At 38.5% G+C, this 21,280-nt stretch overlaps 1 protein-coding gene across 1 annotated transcript in view; it reads left to right on the forward strand.

The window, feature by feature from the left end:
• The window catches only part of LOC122814881, a 1,525,389-nt gene that overhangs the window by 1,085,160 nt on the left and 418,949 nt on the right, over nucleotides 1–21,280 (forward strand). The window lies entirely within an intron of this gene.

Below are 21,280 nucleotides of genomic sequence, written 5' to 3' on the forward strand. Positions count from 1 at the left end.
CTGGAAGATGCTTTCACATAATTTTGCAGTCAATAACATCCTCTGCAGGATAGTGAAAGGAATTGTAGCTGTAATGCAGACAGAGCCATCATAAAGGCCAAATTGGAAACAAATCACCGGAATGTTGTTTGGATGCCGCAGTAAGTAAAAATTATAAAATACTGCCAGTTTCTTAAACAGAGCTTCATAGCCTTAGTTAGTTGGCATAAATGCTTAACAAATGAATAAAACAGACATGCTTTAGGCACATTTTGCATGCATTCATGGATTATCATCAAGCCTTGACTTTTTATAACTGCAACTAAAATGAATCTTTTGGTGACATTAATCTTGATCCCTTTACTGGACTAAAGACTTATAAAAGGTATGTATGAGTCACATGGCTTATAATGTTAGAGAAACCTTATAACTGCAACTCAGTCATTGCACCATCAAAGAGAACACTGCCCACATTCAGTAGTGGAAACATTTTTGCAGAACGTGACTGCTGCATGGTTTGACTTGGGAGGCTGCAATGAATTTATGGAGAGTTTACCAGGAACTATCAAGTACTGGCTGGATCACATGTGTGTCAATGCCAGTTTGCCTTCTGAGAGAAATAGGAATAATCAAAGCTGACGTGTGACACTAGCATTTCAAAGAAGTACTGCCTGTATAAATCTCGATGGATGTTCCCAGACACTAGATGTATAACTGTAAGTCCTGAGAAAATGTAAGTTAATAAGATTGCCAGTAATGGAGGGAATAAAGGACATGGTGAGCTGTATTTCCAGTTGTTAATCAGAGCGAAAAAAATGCAGTGTGCATTATGGTCGTGATAAATGTTGACTGAGCACATTAAGTAATGATAACTGCCTGGATTAAATCAAGTATTACAAATAAGAATAAGCATAAGCAGGCCTGACAGCTATGGATATGACTTAATCTAGTAGTGATATTAGGAAGAGAAAGTATTCTGTAGTTATATCTCCTCAGCATGAACATTTCTCACCCCATTGTCAGAAGGTGTCTGCCTTGGTTCAGTGACTGATCATTCAGTTCACTCTTATATCCAGATCTGGACATTCTAAAAAACTACAAATGCTTGCATGAGGAAGTATGAATCACTAATCTGGCTTTCTTTCTTTTCTCTTCCTGTACTTTTTCCAGTTTTAATAGCATATATTTTTCTCCAATACAAGCTACTGTTTTTAGGAGTTGTGATGCCACTGAGAGCTAGACTCTCCCATTTTGTGATGTCCATATCTGTTTGCGTGATGTTTCTTTATGGGCATCTTTGTAGCACAAAGTTTGACTATGATGATATCAATAGCCATAAGTGATCATGACACCTAAAACTTAGCTTAGGAATCATACCTAGCAATGTCCTCTCTGCATATACAACAGGCTGTTACATTTCAGTATTTGATATAAACAGTACTCATCAGAAAATCATTTAAGAAACATCAGGTATGTGTGAACCCCCCCTTGTCTTTAAAAGCATTCTGAAGAGTATCATTTATATGAAATAACTGTGTCATTTGTTTGGTTAGCACTGTCACCTCACAGCAAGAGGCTCTCTGGTTCGATTCTGCGTGGAGTCTGCATGTCCTCCCTGTGTTTGTGTGGGTTTCCTCGCGGTGCTCTGGTTTCCGCTGACATTCCCAAGACATGCTGCGGGTAGATTCTAAATTGGCTCTAGGTGTGAGAGTGTGTGCATATGGGCACAAGACTGGCAACCCAACTCCGTAAAACTCTAGTGTCACTCATTCCGCGAACCAATGACCTGCTGCAGCGACCCCTAACAGAAGTAGCTGAAGGGAGAAGAAGAAGAAGTCGGCTGTGGCATCTGTTTGGCGGTGTGTGTTCAGTGGTTTTTGAAGTTTATCCTGCTGTACTTTTTATTTCTTACTCCCTGTAGAAAATTTCCAAAGTCTAAACATTTTTTTGCAAAAAAAAAAAATGTTTAGCCTTTCACTGATCATATAACCTTTGGGCTTTGTTTCAAATGATTCTTGTTTAAAAACAAACTGACTGCTCTTTGCTGTTTTACTTATATGAAGCGATCCATTTGCAGCTTGCCGCTTGTGTCTATCTTGACTTTAATGCATATGCTTACAAAATGATCAGTCTCGTTCTAAATTTATAGGGTATTGGAGCTCACTGTCAGAGGAACAATGACAGATAATAAACAGAAAAAAGGTATTGCTTTTATTAGAGGTAAAGAAGTCATACATTGGTTCACAACTGAAATTTCTCCCTATGCATCATTTTGTTAACCCATCCTTCCATTTTATGATAGCCCCCTTCATCCTTCATAGGGCGACAGTGACACTGGAAACTATCCTAGCAGACAATGAGCACAAGGCAGTAAAGTCCATTCTGGACAGGGTATCTGTTTACTGTGGGGCTCCCAATCTCAAACATTCACTCCATATGTACGGATAAGTTGGAGAATGTCAGTTCACCTGCATGTGCAGGAGGTGGGAAGAAACCAGAACACCTTGAAAGAACACATATTGCTGCAATGAGGACTGAGTCTCTACAGGTAAATACTAGACAATCAGTCTGTAGAATATTACGTGCTATTTTAATAACCAGACAGTGACCAAAGATAAGAATCAAACTGCGTACCTTGGGCCTATAAGGTAAATCCCTTAACTATTATGCAAACCCCTAATTCTGATGACTTTACTTTGTAGAAGTGGTCTAGACTTCATCCTCATTTATACTTTGCCTCAGTATTAGTTGCAGTACACAAAATAATAATTTTCTTAACAGCCAGACTGGTAATAATAACTTGTTGCACACTGCACCATCTCCACCCCCACCCCAAAACTAAAATCTACATATATTCACACAAGAAAAGAAAATATTTTTATTTTATTCTATTTCCAAAAACTTCCTTTATTCACACTTCATATGGTTTCTAGTAAAAAAAAAAAAATCACACAGCTTCTGTCACCACATATTTATTCAGCCTTCTAGGAAGTCTTTTAACCTAACCTAAAGCTATGCATTTACACACCTGCTCTAATTCATAGGAGGTTACTAGGCTAGTGGCCATAGAGCCTTTATAAGCCTAGACATGTTAATCCTGGGTTGCCCCAATTGTCCTTGGTTAGATAGATATACTTTACAGATCAACACTGACTATCTCTGTCCTTGAGGGACATGGGTGCCACCCACAAGGTCAATTTGCAGTCACATGAGTAACTTTTAAAAGCTTTTAAAGAGAAATGACAAAGGGAGAAGAAAAAGCATCATCCAATGCTAAACTCTATGTACACTTTTTTAAATAATCCAATGGTTTCGATATTCAGAAACACATAATCTTAAGCAGAACTCTTTTTTGTTGTTCTGTCATGCATATACATATATATATATTTTTTAATCATTCAAAAGCTGTAAATACTAATTCATTGTTTATGTCCCCTGGTGTTAATGCTGTACATTTTTAAGATAAACTGTGTTTTTTCCTGCAGACTTTATAAAAGCCAAGAAACTGAGGAACTGTGTGTACAAACCTTACATCTAAGGACTTCTGTTTGATCTACACAATGCCAGCAGAAGTGGGCAGTAACAAGGCTAGTCTGCATTTTCAATCTCATGTCCCTCAAATGTTGAAATAGATGCACACTCCTCAAACTTTTCCTTAAACATTAGACAGCAGAGATAAGTAAGGGAAATAATATATATGCAATCACATTATAGTTACAGTCATACCTATTTCTTGCAAAAAATGTTCTGTGATTCCAGGTCACCTCCCAGTCATCCACATAAACTTCAGTTTGGCACTTAACAAGTCATCTTATTAAGATATATGACACTGGTGATCAAGAAGAGGAGGGGGAGGAGTTTGAGGGCAGCACCAAGGATTAAATGGTGAAAACTGAAAAAGGGTAATTGTGAGGTGGAGTTCAGGGAAGAGTTAAGACAGGCACTGGGTGGCAGTGAAGAGTTACCGAATAGCTGGGTAACTACAGCACAGCTAGTAAGGGAAATGGCTGAAAAGGTGCTTGGTATGACATCTGGACAGAGGAAGGATGACAAGGAGACCTGGTGGTGGAATGAGGAAGTACAGGAGAGTATACAGAGAAAGAAGTTGGCGAAGAAGAAGTGGGATTGTCAGAGAGATAAAGGAAGTAGACAGGAGTATAAGGAGATGAGGTGCATGGCAAAGAGAGAGGTGGTGAAGGCTAAGGATAAGGCATATGAAGAGTTGTATGAAAGGCTGGACACTAAAGAGGGAGAAAAGGACCTGTACCGATTGGCTAGACAGAGGGACCGAGCTAGTAAAAATGTGCAGCAGATAAGGGTGATAAAGGATAATGAGGGAAACGTACTCACAAGCAAGGACAGTGTGTAGAGCAGATGGAAAGAGTACTTTGAGGGGTTGATGAATGAAGAGAATGAGAGGGAGAGAAGGTTGGATGATGTGGGGATAGTGAATCATGAAGTGCAGTGGATTAGCAAGGAGGAAGTAAGGATAGCTATGAAGAGGATGAAGAATGGAAAGGCTGTTGGTCCAGATGACATACCTGTGGAAGCATGGAGGTGTTTAGGTGAAATGGCAGTGGAGTTTTTAACTAGATTGTTTATTGAAATCTTGGAAAGCGAGAGGATGCCTGACGAATGGAGAAAAAGTGTTTTGGTACCTATTTCTAAGAATAAGGGTGATGTGCAGAGCTGTAGTAACTACAGAGGGATTAAACTGATCAGTCACAGCATGAAGTTATGGGAAAGAGTAGTGGAAGCTAGGTTAAGAAGGGAGGTGATGATTAGTGATCAGCAGTATGGTTTCATGCTGGGAAGGAGCACTACAGATGGAATGTTTGCTCTGAGAGTGTTGATGGAGAAGTACAGAGAAGGTCAGAAGGAGTTGCATTGTGTTTTTGTAGACTTAAAGAAATCATATGACAGGGTGCCTAGAGAGGAGTTGTGGTATTGTATGAGGAAGTCGGGAGTGTCAGAGAAGTATGTAAGAGTGGTACAGGATATGTACGATGGTAGTGTGACAGCGGTGAGGCCTGCAGTGGGAGTGACAGATGCATTTAAGGTGGAGGTGGGATTACATCAGCTCTGAGCCCTTTCTTATTTGTAATGGTGATGGACATGTTGACAGATGAGATCAGACAGGAGTCCCTGTGGACTATGATGTTTGCAGATGACATTGTGATCTGTAGTGAGTGTAGGAAACAGGTGGAGGAGACCCTGGATAGGTGGAGATATGCTCTAGAGAGAAGAGGAATGAAGGTCAGCTGGACTAAGACAGAATATATGTGTGTGAATGAGAGGGAGGATAGAGGAATGGTGAGGATGCAGGGAGTAGAGGTGGTGAAGGTGGATTAGTTTAAATACTTGGGATCAACAGTTCAGAGTAATGGTGAATGTGGAAGAGAGGTGAAGAAGAGAGTACAGGTAGTATGGAGTGGGTGAAGAAGAGTGTCAGGAGTGATTTGTGACAGACGAATACCAGTAAGAGTGAAAGGGAAGGTCTACAAGAGGGTAGTGAGACCAGATATGTTGTATGGGTTGGAGACAGTGGCATTGACAAAAAGGAAGGAGTCAGAGCTGGATGTGGCAGAGCTAAAGATGTTAAGATTTGCACTGGGTGTGATGAGGGTGGGCAGGATTAGGAATAAGTATATTAGAGGGTCAGCCCAGGTTGGAAGGTGTGGAGACAAAGCCAGAGAGGCAAGATTGCGTTGGTTTGGACATGTGCTGAGGAGGGATCCAGAGTGTATTGGGAAAAAGATGCTAAGGATGAAGCTGCTAGGTAACAGGAAAAGAGGAAGGCCTAAGACAAGGTTTATGGATGTGGTGAGAGAGGACATGCAGGTGGTTGGTGTGACAGAGCAAGATGCAGAGGACAGGAAGAAATGGAAACAGATGATCCACTGTATACTCGTATACGAAATCAAATAAGCTATCCTAAGCTCCCTCTGTATTGAAAGAAACTCAAATTGATTGTCCTAAATTACTTAAATGCATCACTTTAGTAGTGTTTATCTAAGGTGTAGATGAGCGAATGTTACTCCCTTTGAAAGTAAAACATTATTATCTGTATGATGGTCTTACATTTTCTGTTCTTCATCTTGTTCTCCCAATCCCTTCGCTCATGTTGTGGAATGTTCTCATTATCTCTTTGCTAATATTGTGGAATAGAGAAGCCTGATGTGCTGCACACTTAATCCCCTGAACACCTTTGACATATCATTTTAGTGCCAATATGCAAAAGAGAATTTAGCTTCATCTCTTGAACACACTGCTGAGGCAAAAGCAGGCTGTTCAAACTGCAAATGACACTGTGAAACTGTACTTTACATCTTATCGCATGGCCTTGACTTTTTCTCGTGCCTACAATGTTTTTATTCCTTATTGCATTTGTAGTTATACACTTTGCATTATCAGGAAATGCAGTGGCTAATCCTGATAAGCTCCTGAATGTCCCAGCCAGCTTCTCCCTTCTAGTGTCACTATAGAGCTGAAACTGTGAATACAAGCCATTTTAATCCAATCAAATTATTATAGATTATACAGGGCTTTCATTTCCAAAAATCTTTTTATTCACAAGTCATACTCATTTTAGCTTCTGAAAAATAGCATTGCATCTGGTACGTCAGAGTTAGTTTTCACTGATATCAGTTAACCTTATCTAAGTGTGCATGGATCATGCTATCCCTAATAGAACCAAGATGTTATCCTCCAAAAAAGGAAGCCAATCTGGTGGTCCTCTGCCATAAACAAACTCTACAACAGAAGAAAGAAACTGTTGCAAAAAAAAGAGTAAAATCCTATGACTGGAGGAACTCCCTGGTCAACCTCAGTAAAATCCTCTAAAGCTAGTTACGAAAACAAAATTGCCACTGACTCTAAAGACAACCACAAAGCATTCTATAGCTATGTCAAGAATCTAAATGGGAACACTCAGATCCGCTCTGAGTTACAGCACAATGGCACTAAATATACAGAACCAACTGATATTGCCAACATCCTAGCAGATAGGTTCAGTGCTAACTTTACCTCCCTCTCACCCCCTAGAGGGCCCATCTCTATACCGGAAGAATGCAAAGTTCCTATAATCACAGCTGCACAGGTAAAAAACACACTCTCCAAAGCCAAGAACACAGCATCCATGGGACCTGACAATATCCCAGGCTGCGTTCTACATGAACTACAGAATGAACTGGCACCCTACCTAAGTACCATGTTCAATCATAGCCTCACCTCAGGCCTTGTACCCACTGAATGGCGCATCACGACGGTTATCCCACTCCACAAAGGGGGAGCCACGACAGACACCAGGAACTACTGCCCCATTAGTCTGATGAGCCTGGTCTGCAAGGCCATGGAATGTATTGTCATGGAACTCATAAACAAAGACATTGGTAATTTCCAAACTCTGGACCCTACCCAGTTTGGATTTGTAAAAGGCAGATCATGTCTCCTAAACCTGATTGACTTCTTTGAAGCAGTCACCAAAGCCATAGATGAGGGAAAAATGTTTCACACAGCTTATCTAGATCTTGCCAAGGCTTTCAACACCATCCCCCACTCTGGAATTAAAGATAAGCTCACTAAACCAGGTATAAATCCCCTATGTCACAAGATAGGTTGCCAACTGGCTCACGGACAGAACCCAGACTGTGAAAGTAGCGGATTCCAAATCCGACATCAGACCAGTGACAAGTGGAGTACCACAGGGTTCAGTCCTGGGCCGTCTCCTGTTTGGTATCTACTTCTCTGAAGTGCAGGCCAACACAGAAGGTCTTTGGCTAACAGAGTTTGCAAATGACTGCAAACTAGGAGCCATAATCGAAACTCCTAACGATGTGGACAAACTACAAAAGGGCCTCACTGAGACAGATACCTGGTGTCAAATCCATGGCCTGAAGCTCAATGCCAAAAAGTGTATTGTCATCCCCTTTGGTAAAAACTCTGTACCCATGGACTACTACATAGCTGGTAGTCTACTTAATGCCAAAAATGTGATAAGAGACCTTGGGACACAGGTGGACAGTAGTCTCTCCTTTGATAATCACATCACCACAGTGGTCAGGAAATCCTTCTACGTGGCTCATCTCATCACAAAAGGATTCTCATCCAGAAAAAAAGAGGTCATTGTTCCCCTCTACTCATCACTCATTAGACCCATTATAGAGTACAACGCCCCTTTTGGTATGTACCTCACAAGACATCTACAACAACTGTAAAGACCACAGAAATACCTCACAAAGAGGATTACTGGCCTCAAACAGATGCCCTATGCAGACTGTCTCAAAAAACTACATCTTTACTCCATCCCATATCGCCTATTCAGGGGCAATCTCTGCCTAACATACAAAGCTATGTCAAACCCAGAGCTGTTGGACATGCTGCACTTAAAGAAATCCCAATCCCTCCGAGCTACACGCTCTAGGGACCTAAACCTTGTCACCACAATAAACAGAACATGCTGGAGGGATAGATTCCTGTCCCAGAGACTTCCCATACTCTGGAACAGACTACCTATCTATGTCAAACAGAGCTCCTCATTAGCACTCTTCAAGAAAAATCTTGATGATTGGATGGGAAATGGGAAATTCACCCCGGGGATCACTTCTGTGGCTCTGCTCGACAGGGGCACAGGAAAATAATTTTCTTGGGTGGCGAAAGCCAGGGTACATTTTTTGGCTAGGCTTGTATGGGCCCTAGGGCTGATAGCCTAGTACCTACCTATGATCCTATGAACCTAAATATACATATTTATCAGGAGAGGCCTTAGGTCAACTGGCGCCCTAGGCAAAAGGGCTCCACGACAACCCCCAACCACACCACTCGGTGCCCTCATCCTGGTCTACCTACACCAGATAAATACTGGAAAAGCACCCCTACTAAAGTGGCACCCTAGGCAGCCGGCTAATTGGCCTATGCCTAAGGCCGGCTATGATATCTATACACCTTTTGTAATTACTTGATTAACATGTGGATTCTTTTATAGAGACATCAAAACAAAACAAAACAAAAGAAGGAAAGACACACCATGTTCCTATCCCTTTTTCTAAACACATTTGTGATATGTCTTCTGACTCAGATACTCACAAAATCTCAGTAACATCTAATATCACCCATTATATATATTCATTCACACAAATCAAGTCCTCCAGTGTTGAGGTGCAGAGCCAAGCTTTTTTCTTTATGCAAATGAACTCTATGGAAGAATAAATGTATATCCTTCCATTTGCCTCCTATAACACCAATGAAAATCTACAGCAGCAGAGACAGTCTGAACATTCAGCCTAATATCTCTCAGATTATGTAATACAGAGAGTTGTAACCTCAGCGTTTCCCCTTTGTAACACCTCTGGAGTAAAAAAAAAAAAGATTAATATTTCTAACATCTTCAGTCAATCCCCACCGGTTATTATCCCTTTCTCATAAATCTTTAAATAAAAGAATGGAACTGTCCTTTAATCTTGTTTTTTGTAATTTGGCAGGATGTTTAATAGTTCTTTCTATGTTATTAATTATTGTTAACTTGTGCACTCCTGTTATAGTAACATGAATTCAGATGGATTCTTGAAACACCTTCTAAATATTCTCCACTATCAACAGAAATCTAATATATCCATGGACATAATAAGAAAACCGATAGTCCAGAACATTCAAATCATTATCACTCAAAAATGTGGGGCAGAGAGAAGTATCTGACAGCTTTTAAAGACATTCATTCATTAGATGGACACTTCACTACTGGCCACTATATGCTGGCTGCACAACGGTTCTATGGCTTTAAAAGTTGTAAAACTGCACTCCTGTACATTTTTCTGTAACTGGTTGTATGTGGAGCAGATAAAGTTTCTTATACTACAAAGAATTATAGTCATGTTTTTCTGGTGGTTAACTATTTACCATCTACTCTTATAGATACCAATATTCACCTCTCTAACTTCATTTCATTGCTTCTTGACATCCATCTCTTAAACACATTTTTAGTAGGTTATGATCAGAGAACAGATCAACATTTTCCATATTGTTCAGAGTTAGACTAGCTTTGCAGAACAGGTAGCAGGGTTAAAACAGTGATAACTTTAGGAAGACACAGTGCAAGAATTATTTATTTTTTTATTAGAGTTGTGAAAAAAATATTGTTTTTTTTTTTAAAAGACTCCTTTTCAAAGAGATGTATGTGAAAATGGGAAGACTGGATGAGCCAAAGGTTCAGATCTATACAACAGCTGGGCAGAAAGTCAACAGCCAGAGGTGAAACAGGAGGAAAGCAGGAAATTCAGATAGGAGGGTGAGACAAAGAGATAAATTACAGGCTGGAAAAACAATGAAAAGATGACCAATACCATCAATAAAAGGCAGGCTATTAGCTGCAGTCTGCACAGAGCTAAGAGAAGGTAGTAATGGAGTACAATACTGGGAGGGCAGAGCAGCCAGACATGGGATTAAGTGCAGCATTCCTATGTGTTAGCATAACTGGTATGACTAATATAATGTGATAACTAGTGACAACTCAGTCAGCCAGTTAAGCTCCTAAATGCCGCAATAAATAAGGCATATTTATATACTCATTGACAGAAATTTTTGTAAAGTATTTATCTGTATGGGATTACTGCCTTAATAAACGTTAGAAGATAATACAAAAAATGTTCAGTGGCCACTGGAGTTAATCGTGCTTCCATTGCTCTGGATTATTTTTTCCAAGTATATAGACTATGCCAGTCAGGCTGATTGTACAAATCACAGATGACTTTTTATCAGTACCATGTGATATCTGGAATGTTTTGAAAATACTTTAAACTGCTGACATTTAGCCACAGCTTGAAGTCAAACACGATAAAACAGTGCTGCTGACAGCTATGATTCTGGCTTTGTACCTTTTACGGACATTCTGGTATGGAGCATGCCAGGTCTTGTGGTCGGCATTGTAATATTCTTAGTATGGCCCATGGGAAGCTTAAAACTGTTTGTAAATGCACTGTTTAATTAATCTAACCAGATTAAAAGTATTTTCCTTTCTACTGCAAAATATTTGAATACTTTAGAGCCACTGTTGACACAGTGTTCAGCACGCCAGTAATCTTACTAAATAAGGAACAGCCATCACTCATGTAAGCATATAATTTGTTTTCTAGTCTGATAATGAAAAGGGTAAACATCTGGGCATTTCCACCTTAGTTCTGAATACATTCATTACAAGACTGCTGAAAAAGAATCCATTTGAAAAAAATAACCAGGGAAGCACTTAGTTTGTTTCATGAAATGAGATCTAGTCGACTGTATCTGCCACTTTATCCATACTAGCAGTGATGACACAAAGTGATAATTCCACTAGTGGCATTTACACTGATACAGTGGGACACAACATGAATCTGTCACCTGACAGCAAGTGCATATATGTTTTGCAGGATACAGCTATGTTGCATGCCAGTATTTATGGCAGAAAATAGACACTTTTTGGCTTCTGGTTAATGGAGCATGGATGCTGAACACTGAAATTAAACATCACTCTTTAAAATCAAACTTCTTTACATCCATCCATCTGCAGCTCCTCCTTCCTACTCTTACACATGAGGTCAGAGTGTCACTTCACCAGCGACAATCATCTATATCCAAGGTCTACGCCACCAAGTGCTAGTCCTGCCACAGTAGTTCATCCACACCATGAACACTCATATGGCCAATTTAGAGTGTCCAATCCACCTACTGCATGTTTACTTAACAGCAAAAATGTTCTATTTTTAATTACTATTTCATGTCATACTCTGTTTGTTACATAACACTGTAAGCATCTAGTTTGCACAGACTTAACCTAAGCAGAAGGGTTGTGCAATTTCCCACACCATGTGTTAACTCTGTGACTAGATCTGTAGCACTCAGAATGAACTCCTGCTACAGTAAAGTTAGTAGTCTAGCCTAAATAGATAATGAATATAAATCGCAAAACTGTTGTAAGCTTTTAATATGGTTGATGATCTTCCTGAGATGAAAAAAAGGCCAAGGTGTTTTCAAAAATATAGCAGCAATGCTACATCTGAGCTTTTAGCTCTGGCATAAACACAGCAGCTAATGCTGCAAGATTTCCAATGCAGTGAATGTCCTTCATGGGAAACAGAGAAACTTGAGTCCAAGCAACTAAAGGGGCATTAAAAAAAAAACTAGCAGTACACATTTTGTACATGTTTTTCCAAATCACAGGGTCACTAGTGAAGCTGAGTTTATTGGAAAAACAGTCCACAGAGTTTTAGAAGACTATGCATGGGGAATATTGAGAAACAACTGTGATGTGCCCCCTCTAGGCCAGTAATCAAGGAGTCGGAATCCTCACCACTGACATTGGAGAGGGATGTTCACTTGGAATACAAATTAATACATTCAGTATTTCCAAATGCAGACCTGTCAGCATCAAGCACAATTTCCCTTAAGAGCACACAGGAAACACACTCAGCCTGGGGTCTGGATTTCTATATCTGTCTTCCTCCAGGTCCCCAGTAAGATTCCGAGCTGGTACAGCTGTAGGGTTAGGTCCTCAGCTGAGTGTCCAAAACAAGTCTTCCAGCACCCTCTCTGTAAAACCAGTGCTTCATGTCAATCCCTCAAGTAGCTGACACATACACACTCTTTGAGATTTAATTTGCACACACACACCTGGAAAAGGCTGGCACACATTACCCACTTTTGCCCAAACTATAAAGTAGTTTCACTGCCATGAGTCAGTTAATATAAGGCTCTTAAAAAGGTACCCAATTATACTGAGTGAAGTTAATATTAATACAAATGGTACTGTTGACCAAACAGTCAGGCTTTCAGGAGTGGTCAGAGTTATCACCAAATAAATATGCGCAGATACTCTCAAAACTTAAATATTTTTCTAAAAGGACCAGCCACAATTAGAAGTTTAAATATATTTAATAATAAATAATAAAAGAACATGAAAATACTAAATATCTATTTACAGTAAACACCAGAGTTACAGAACAGGGAATATTAAAAATAACACAGATGGAAAATTTCACACGTGTAGAAAAACAGTATTTAGCTAGTCTCACTATCTATTCCTGATTGACTAAAATAATTATTGTTCCTACTTACTGAATAGAGCAAGGCAAGATAGGTGAGTGGCCCTTGTTGTCAAATCCAAGACAGAATACAGAATGTTCCTGAAACTTCAGTCTCCTCTAATATTAAACATTATTTCTGTACAGAATGACATCACATGCATCTGGTCATCTGACTGACTTCTGGTTCCCACACATAATAAGCTACTAGGGTTTAGCAGCTATGTGCTGCAATATACACTAGACCTTTAACTACGTTTTGTTATAGCATCTGAAAGCCATAAAACAATAAAACCCTTCAACTCTTCCTACAGGAGCTACACGCTATTCTCTAGCACAGACATTGCATCTCTGGCTCCCTTCAAAACTGTGGGATAATATCTTTATGGCTTAACCCATAATTTAATTTCAAGAATATATTTTTAAAGTCAGGTAGATTAACCTCTTCTCTCCCAGTATATGCTGTTACAATGTATACATTTAAACAGTTGAAATAATGCATGTACATTTGTTTTCTGTCCAGCAGGAAACACTGTTGATATATTTTAACACAAGCACACTTTACAAATACATTTTTAGCACAAGCATCTGTACAAACCATTTAATATACAAATGACTTATAATTGTTTAGAAAATTCCAGGTAGCTGTGCTGGCATATGTTACACATCCACTGCCGCACTTCTTCTGGCATGGCTGCATAGCCTGCTTTAGGCATAGGCCAACTAGGCAACTACCTAGGGCGCTGCTCTAGAAGGGGCGCTTTTCCAATAATCTGGATGATGTAGGTTGACCAGGTTGGGGGCACCGGGTGATGTGGGGGGGGGGGGTGCTATGGAGTCTTTTTGCCTAGGGCACCAGCTGACCAAAGGCTGGTCCTGCATGACTGACAGTACCTCATATCTTCACAACAACATTGAAGTTTACATCTATCAGTGATCTCCTGATCTAGATAAATTAGCATATTCTGTTTAAATAACAAACTATAGCTGTAGAAATTGAAGCCAGCAATCAGAGTAGAACATTTCTGTGTAAATATTTCATTTCTTGCAATATTTTCCTTTAATATGAATGTGAGTGTTGATGATTCTTATCTTTTAATATGACTGTTATTGTATTGCAAGTTGATTGAGACTAAGGAAAACAGCAAACCACTTAAAAAAGGAGCGTGTATTACTTGTGATAAAGTGTTTATCCGACACTGATTTGAGTTTGATAACCATTATATGCTGGTAGTTACCTTTTAATACAACTGTAATTGCAGTATGCATTTATTTATTTATATATTTCATTTTATTGATCATGGTAACCACTGACAAATGTATTGGAAATTGCTTTTTAAAGAAAACAATTCATTTCAGAAGGAATGCATAATAATGATGCTATATATATGCTGAGCACAGCTTTTGATTACCATGATGAACTGGTGTGCTAAGAAATACGTAGGCACTTTTTTTTAATTTAATGTTTGCATTTTCTTTTGCAGTGACAGCAAAGATATTTTGTCTGATCAAAGCTTTTGTTCAGTTGCATAAAAAGTACAGAAGCAACAGACAAAATCCATATTTTCTTGCTGTTGCTAGTGATTACATTTTGTAGCTGGTAAGTCATGTTAATATATAAAAATACAGTGATACAGCCTTTTACAGAATATATTTTTATCTGTTGCTGAGTTGTCTACATTATGTTAGTACTTAGTAAGCATTGCATATAACTAGGTCAAATTTAACTACACTAACAATCACAAGAAGTTAAAAATGGATGAGATGCCTTTAAATTCTGATCTTAAAATGATAAATTTGACAATATTATAAAACTGGACTTTGAAGATATCAGCCTCACCCTTTCCATTACAAAAATGCTAAGAAAATATAAGAGCAAAGAAATTATTCCAAGCATACTACGTAACTGCTACCTACTACTACTTTGGTTATTCAAAGCAAATAACTTACCAAAAATAATGAGTATTATCTCAGAATTTGCACAAAAAATATTTGCTAGAGATTTAAATTGGTTGGCAAGTAATATGGACAAAAAATAATCCCAGTTTTAGAGCTAGCCAGCTTTTATAGCCTATATGACTCAATTCAAAACAAACTATTCCCAGTGAAACTAAAGAGAATCAGTGGAACTGCCTGGGCAGGATTAGCCAAGAAGTTAAAAGTATTTTCAACCCAAGAGGACAAAATCAGTATAGCTGGAAGGCAGCACAACAAAATCCAGAAGAAAAGCTACATTTCCAGTATTTGAAAAGAAAGGAAAAGCTACAAAACTCAAAAAATTGGAAAAAGGAAAAGAATGATTTTAGGTTTGAAGCAAAAATAAATAAATAAATAACTTCATAGTTTGGAAAAATCATCTCACACTGAATTCTGTCAGAGTGTTTTTTGTGAAATAAACAATTTTGAAAATCCATAATCCATTCTATCAGCTTGTTAAACTTGATTTCTGCATTAGTAACTGTATTTAGAGCACAACCTAGAGCTGTTTACTGAATTTCCTGTTTGCAGTTATTTTTAAAATAGTTTTTTTTTCTCAAAACTTGCATTTTATCTGTCTTTGGCCTAGCACTCTTGTGTGGGGTCATTTACTGCACTGGTATAACTTGTTGATACTTGTGAACCTCTGCTATCTCTGAAAAAAACAAAAAAAATCTTGCTTTTTTCCCCGCTTTTCTGAGATTTAAAAAAGTTCAGTTACAGGCTTGCTGTTCTTGAACTGTTTGTAAGTTTCTTGTAGGCCATTTTTTGCTTGGGCTAAAGGGAAGTCTCTCTGTTGATCAGTGGCAGTGAAAAACATTGAGCAGCCTGCCTGCCCCTGTGGGAGTGGTTACTGACTTGAAACTGTAGTTTTATTGGCCATTTTGGGTCATTTCCAAACTCCTTCATCTTCCTCTCTTAAAACCCTCTTTTGTGCGATTTTGCGCGTTTTTGTGCATAGCACAACAGTGGGCAACAATAGGTTCATACTAGGCTATCTGCCCTGGGGCATTTAAGCCTAGCCCGATTGTGTTTGGCTTACGCCACCCCTTGATTTGAGTATACTGTGCCCTTTTTAAAGTTTAGTTTACTGTGCCTCTGTCTAATAGTGACACGGAAGTAATCCCCGGGACAAACCTATGATCCCCCTTCCACTCATCAAGATTCTTCTTGAAGAGAGTCAGTGAGGTGCACTGCCTAACATGAATTGGAATTCTATTCCAGAGCGAAGGGAGCCTCTGGGTTATGAATCTGTCCCTCCAACATGTTCTATTTATTTTGGTGCTGAGGTTCAAGTCCCTCGAGCGCGTGGCTCTAAGGGATTTAGATTTACTGAGGTGGAGCATGTCCATTAATTCTGGGTTGGACATAGCTTTATATGTCAGGCATAGATCGCCTCGAAATAGGCGGTATGCAACTGAGTAGAGCTGGAGTTTTTTTAACCGAGCAGCATATGGCATCTGTTTGAGTCCCTTGATCCTCCTGGTGAGGTACTTTTGGGGTCTTAATTGCTGCAGGTGTCGGGTAAGGTACATCCCAAAGGGGGCATTGTATTCTATGATGGGCCTGATGAGGGATGAATAAAGGGGCACTATTACCTCTTTTGATCTAGATGTGAATCCTTTCATGATGAGGTGGGCTATGTAGAAGGTCTTTCTGACCACTTTGGCAATGTGGTTGTCAAAGCAGAGATTGCTATCAACTTGGGTCCCCAGATCCCTAATTACTTTCTCTGTACTTAATGGGTTACCACCTATGTGGTAATTTGTGGGCACATTGTTTCTGCCAAAGGGTATGACTATACACTTTTTGGCATTTAGCTTTAGACCATGGCTCTGGCACCAGTTATCCGTCTCTGCGAGACCTTTTTGAAAGATGTTTGTGTCAGCTGGAGAGTCGATTATGGTGCCCAGTTTGCAGTCATCTGCGAACTTGGTGAGACATAGTCCTCCCACGTTGGCCTGTACCTCAGAAAAGTAAATACTGTTTTTACTTGCTGCACCCTTGATAGTGGGAGCTACATTTTTTTTGCAAACTATAGGAATCTTGTCCTGCATCTAGAAACATGCACCTACAACATCTCTTCCAAAAATGACCATACTGAGGACATTTTCACACTGCAGTTCGGTGCTGTTCTTTACACAGTTGCTAAAATACTTGAACAACTGCTATACAACCTGCAAGCAGAATATATAGCTCAAGTTCAGTTTTATACTTGTTGCAGTGTTTAATTACCTAAGTACCTAATAAATTGCGAAACTGAAAAATGTAATACAAGCAACATGATTTAAGAATGAATATAAAATAATAGCCTGATTTTCAAGGGAGCACAGAGTCTAATGGCATCTGTCAACAATGGTTGATACTTTCAATAGTCAGCAAATACACATTAAAAATATTCAAAGAATTTCAGCTATCACTAAAGTTGCAGACTCTTCAGAACAATCATCCTCCATTCAAACACCAATAATCAAATATGCCAGATGTAACACTCAGTATTCAAACAGCAAAGTCCAAACAGTCAGCAAAACTGTATACAAGACATTGATACAGTCATTGACTGCTAACCTCCAGTGAATGACCTTTTACCTAACAGCAAGAGCCATAGAAACAAGTGCAGCGACAAAATGTAATAGAATGCAATGCTACCAGAAATTTCACCCACAGTAGGAGAGGTCACTATTTGGATTAACACAAGGTATTCTCACCAAATGCAGACAGGAGACCAGACAATTAAAGTAATATGAGAATATATAACTTTCTTGGGTGACATAAGCCAGGGAACCTTGTTGGCTAGGCTTACTTAGGCCCTTGGGCCAATAGCTTAGTACCTACCTATGAACCTATATCCCCTTTTTAACATTCTGATAGAACAGTCCAGGTAGATTTATGTATATTTTGTACATATTCATGTATGTAATAATCTGTATTTGTTTACCTGGATAGTCCAATTGAGTAATGTCTCTTTTCAGAGAGGATTTGCATAAACAATCTCCAACAAAGTCTATATTAATAATAGAAACAACATTAAGTCAGACAAAAATAACTAACATGATGATATTCTAAGCAAATATCATTAGGTTATAAGGGAAAGGTACAAGTTTTTATTAAAATGTAGCAGCTGTCTTGAGGTTTGCCAACTATCTGTCACTATACTACAGAGATGAGCTATGTAACATACTATCAAGTATTACCTTTAAAATAAAAACAAATAGCACAGCTTTTTTAGCCTGGGTACTACACTCTGTCAGTAACATTACAAATATATCAGAACATGGAGAATACTCACATATCTGGAGACCCATTTATTAATTTTAAGATGGCTTTCAAAACAGTCACAAACTACTTCTCTGCTTCCTGACACAACTTGGATTTGGTGAAACCACAATAAAATGTGTATCTCCATATCTGAATAATTGAAATGTTGCAGCTAGCCAAGATAGCATTACCTCACAAAAGTGAGGCCCTCTCAGGACTCAGTACTAGGGACAATACTGCTTTCCATTATTTTAACAAACTGAAAACAGATTGAAGCCCACCTTGTGGTGCAGAAAGATACAGCCCACACAGTGCCCCAAAAAGTTTGAAGAGTAACTGAAGCACTTGAAGAGCTGGGCAAAGTAGGATGGGAAATAAACAGCTACATCTCACCCATCTTGGAGGAAAGGCATGGTGTGGAAGTTCTTGGCTAGTTCACTGATATTGTTAGGATGTCAGGGCCAGGGCATGGAAAGAAAGATGGTGGTTTTAGGAAAGATTTCACTGTGGTTACCTAAGCCAATGATTGTAGCAATTGTTCTTTATGCAAAGCAGTATACATTGGCATGACAGGTGAACATTACCACTAGAAAAGTTGTCATGTATTTGTACTGCCTTTAGTTGTTAAGATGCCAGCCAGAACCTGCATGGCTGACTGAATGATTGTTTACAGCACTGAGAGCATATTTTATAAGCAGGAGTGAATGGGCTTATCCTGACATGGGAGGGTCTGATACCAGATACAAGGGTAAAAAGGATAAAGAAAAAATCTAATTTGCAACAGATCTCTCCAGATCAATTACACACTATATAGAGATGATATTGCAATCCTCAAATAAAGCTGTACAACACCAATAGGCTCCAAACCAAAGTACAAGTTGATTTCAGCTTCCTTTCCAAATGGTTTGTAGACCACAAACTTGTTATTAACTGTTGGAGTCCACTTTAGTGTTTTTTTTGGAATGCATACCAAATTTTGTCTTGACGACATCCTACTAATAGGACATCCTCAAAATAAAACTAAACCTGCAGCAACAGCCCCCCAGAATATATCTTGATTTTCTCATTAATTAAAAGTTAGTCTTCACACAGTACACTAAGAATGGGCAAAACTCTAAAACAGTTAAAATATGCATACACATTTATTTACTTCCTTAACTCTTGTTGCTAGAAGATCCATGGGAATAAACGTTAGTTCCCAAAATAGAATGCTGATAGCTTATAATGGCCCTAAACTCCACCTATAATATAGCCTACAAACTACAAATCACAAAATATACCATTTTGTTTTACTGACGGACACTACAGAGTGCCACTGCTTAACACACTAGAAGGTGAACTGGCTTCTGTTCACTGCTAGAGCTATACTATTCTTAAATTCAATAAACGTTAAACTCCCATCTTGCAGTTGCTGCTATCTTCTGTCCACAAAAATCTCCACAGGACCTATTTTATATTCCCTAAGACTGGGTAATGCAGATGTGCCAACTTTTTCTTTATCATTAAAGTTGAGCCAAAGAGAAAGTCATTCATAAAAATTGCCACCACAGTGTAGCGTACTTTCCCAAGGAAATTAGGAGCCATAAGGATTATACAGCATTTAGACAAAAATCTATCGGACCACTTAAGTGAATAATATAAATAAATGCACGTGCTTTCAAGACAATGAGTAGGACATTGGAAGGCTTTGACACGTTCAGCACTGAAGTGAAATATAAAGCTGTGTTTAATGTCTACAGCAGTAAGTTAGAGTGCTTTTTCTGTTCCAGAAATACTACTGCATAAAATATAAATATAAATCTTAGTAAATTATTCAATAGCGCATACAATATGTTTTCCAATACTAAACTGGATATTGAATGGAACTGTAAATGTAACTTAACTATTAATGTACCACTTTTGCAACTGTACCTTAATTGTACGTAAAATGTATCTGTCAGATATATATCTTTCAAATATCTTTGCAATGTGTTTTAGGTCATGACTGAAAATGATTAGTGAATTATTCCACCTACCAGATGAAAAAATCAATAAATAACTCAATAAATGAATGAATAAATCAAAGCAACTGTACTACTGACTATTTGTCTAAGAAAAGTGCTATTAAAAGAGTTGTAATTTAACAATATTACGAATGTGAAGTATTGAATCATATATGTAAAGTTATGAAGAAAATTACTTCTCGCTATCGGTTTTCATTATTATTTCAGTCAGAACAATTGTAGTTATTTTTATTTTATTTATTTTATTTTATTTTAATTAGATTTATTAACGGGAGTATAACACTGCTCCATGAGAACTCATTTCAGGCTCAGCCCTGTTGTAAAACATAACACAGTGGTAGTAACATAATTTACAATGCGTAGTTGTAAAACAGTAAATAATGTATTGGTGTGCAAATACTATACAATGGCAAAAGTAACAATTGCAATGTAAGTCCAGCGGTATCAGAAGAAGCATTCATATGAAAGTAGAATTGCATGAAGAGTGCTTAACTGTAGAACAGGAGCAGTCTTACCAGCGTTATAAGGAAAATGCCAAGTGATAAAAAAAGGCCTGCTCACAGGAATGGATGCAACTAAATTATGGTGGTAGCTGAACAATAAGGGGAGAGTAGTGTGGGCAGTAAATAAATAGTATTTGTGAGAGACAGGAGTCAGTATTATGCTATCAAAGAAATGTTGCAGAGTTCTTGGTTACAAGTGAATTTTCATGATGTGGGTATTTCCATTAACTGTAGGTAGACTGGGGAGTTGAACAGTGAAGGATACAAGAAGAGAAAATAAGGGAAGGAAAACAAAGTTATAGGGTGCTCTTTGCTCTGAATGTGATTTTTTTCTGTAGTTCCCCTTCAATTCTGTAGTCCATAACATCTTTTGCAGTTGTTACATAATACTATGCAAAAATGTAATGTGGTGAATATGCCCTTAGTAAAGAAAAAGCACTATATAAGATTATCCAGCCTAAAACTAAAAAAGAAGTTATGTCTTACCATAACATTCCATCTGTTCATAGGT

Source organism: Protopterus annectens, chromosome 1.part1 (assembly GCF_019279795.1).
Source record: "Protopterus annectens isolate FY-2018-M chromosome 1.part1, PAN1.0, whole genome shotgun sequence".
Taxonomy (NCBI): domain Eukaryota; kingdom Metazoa; phylum Chordata; order Ceratodontiformes; family Protopteridae; genus Protopterus; species Protopterus annectens.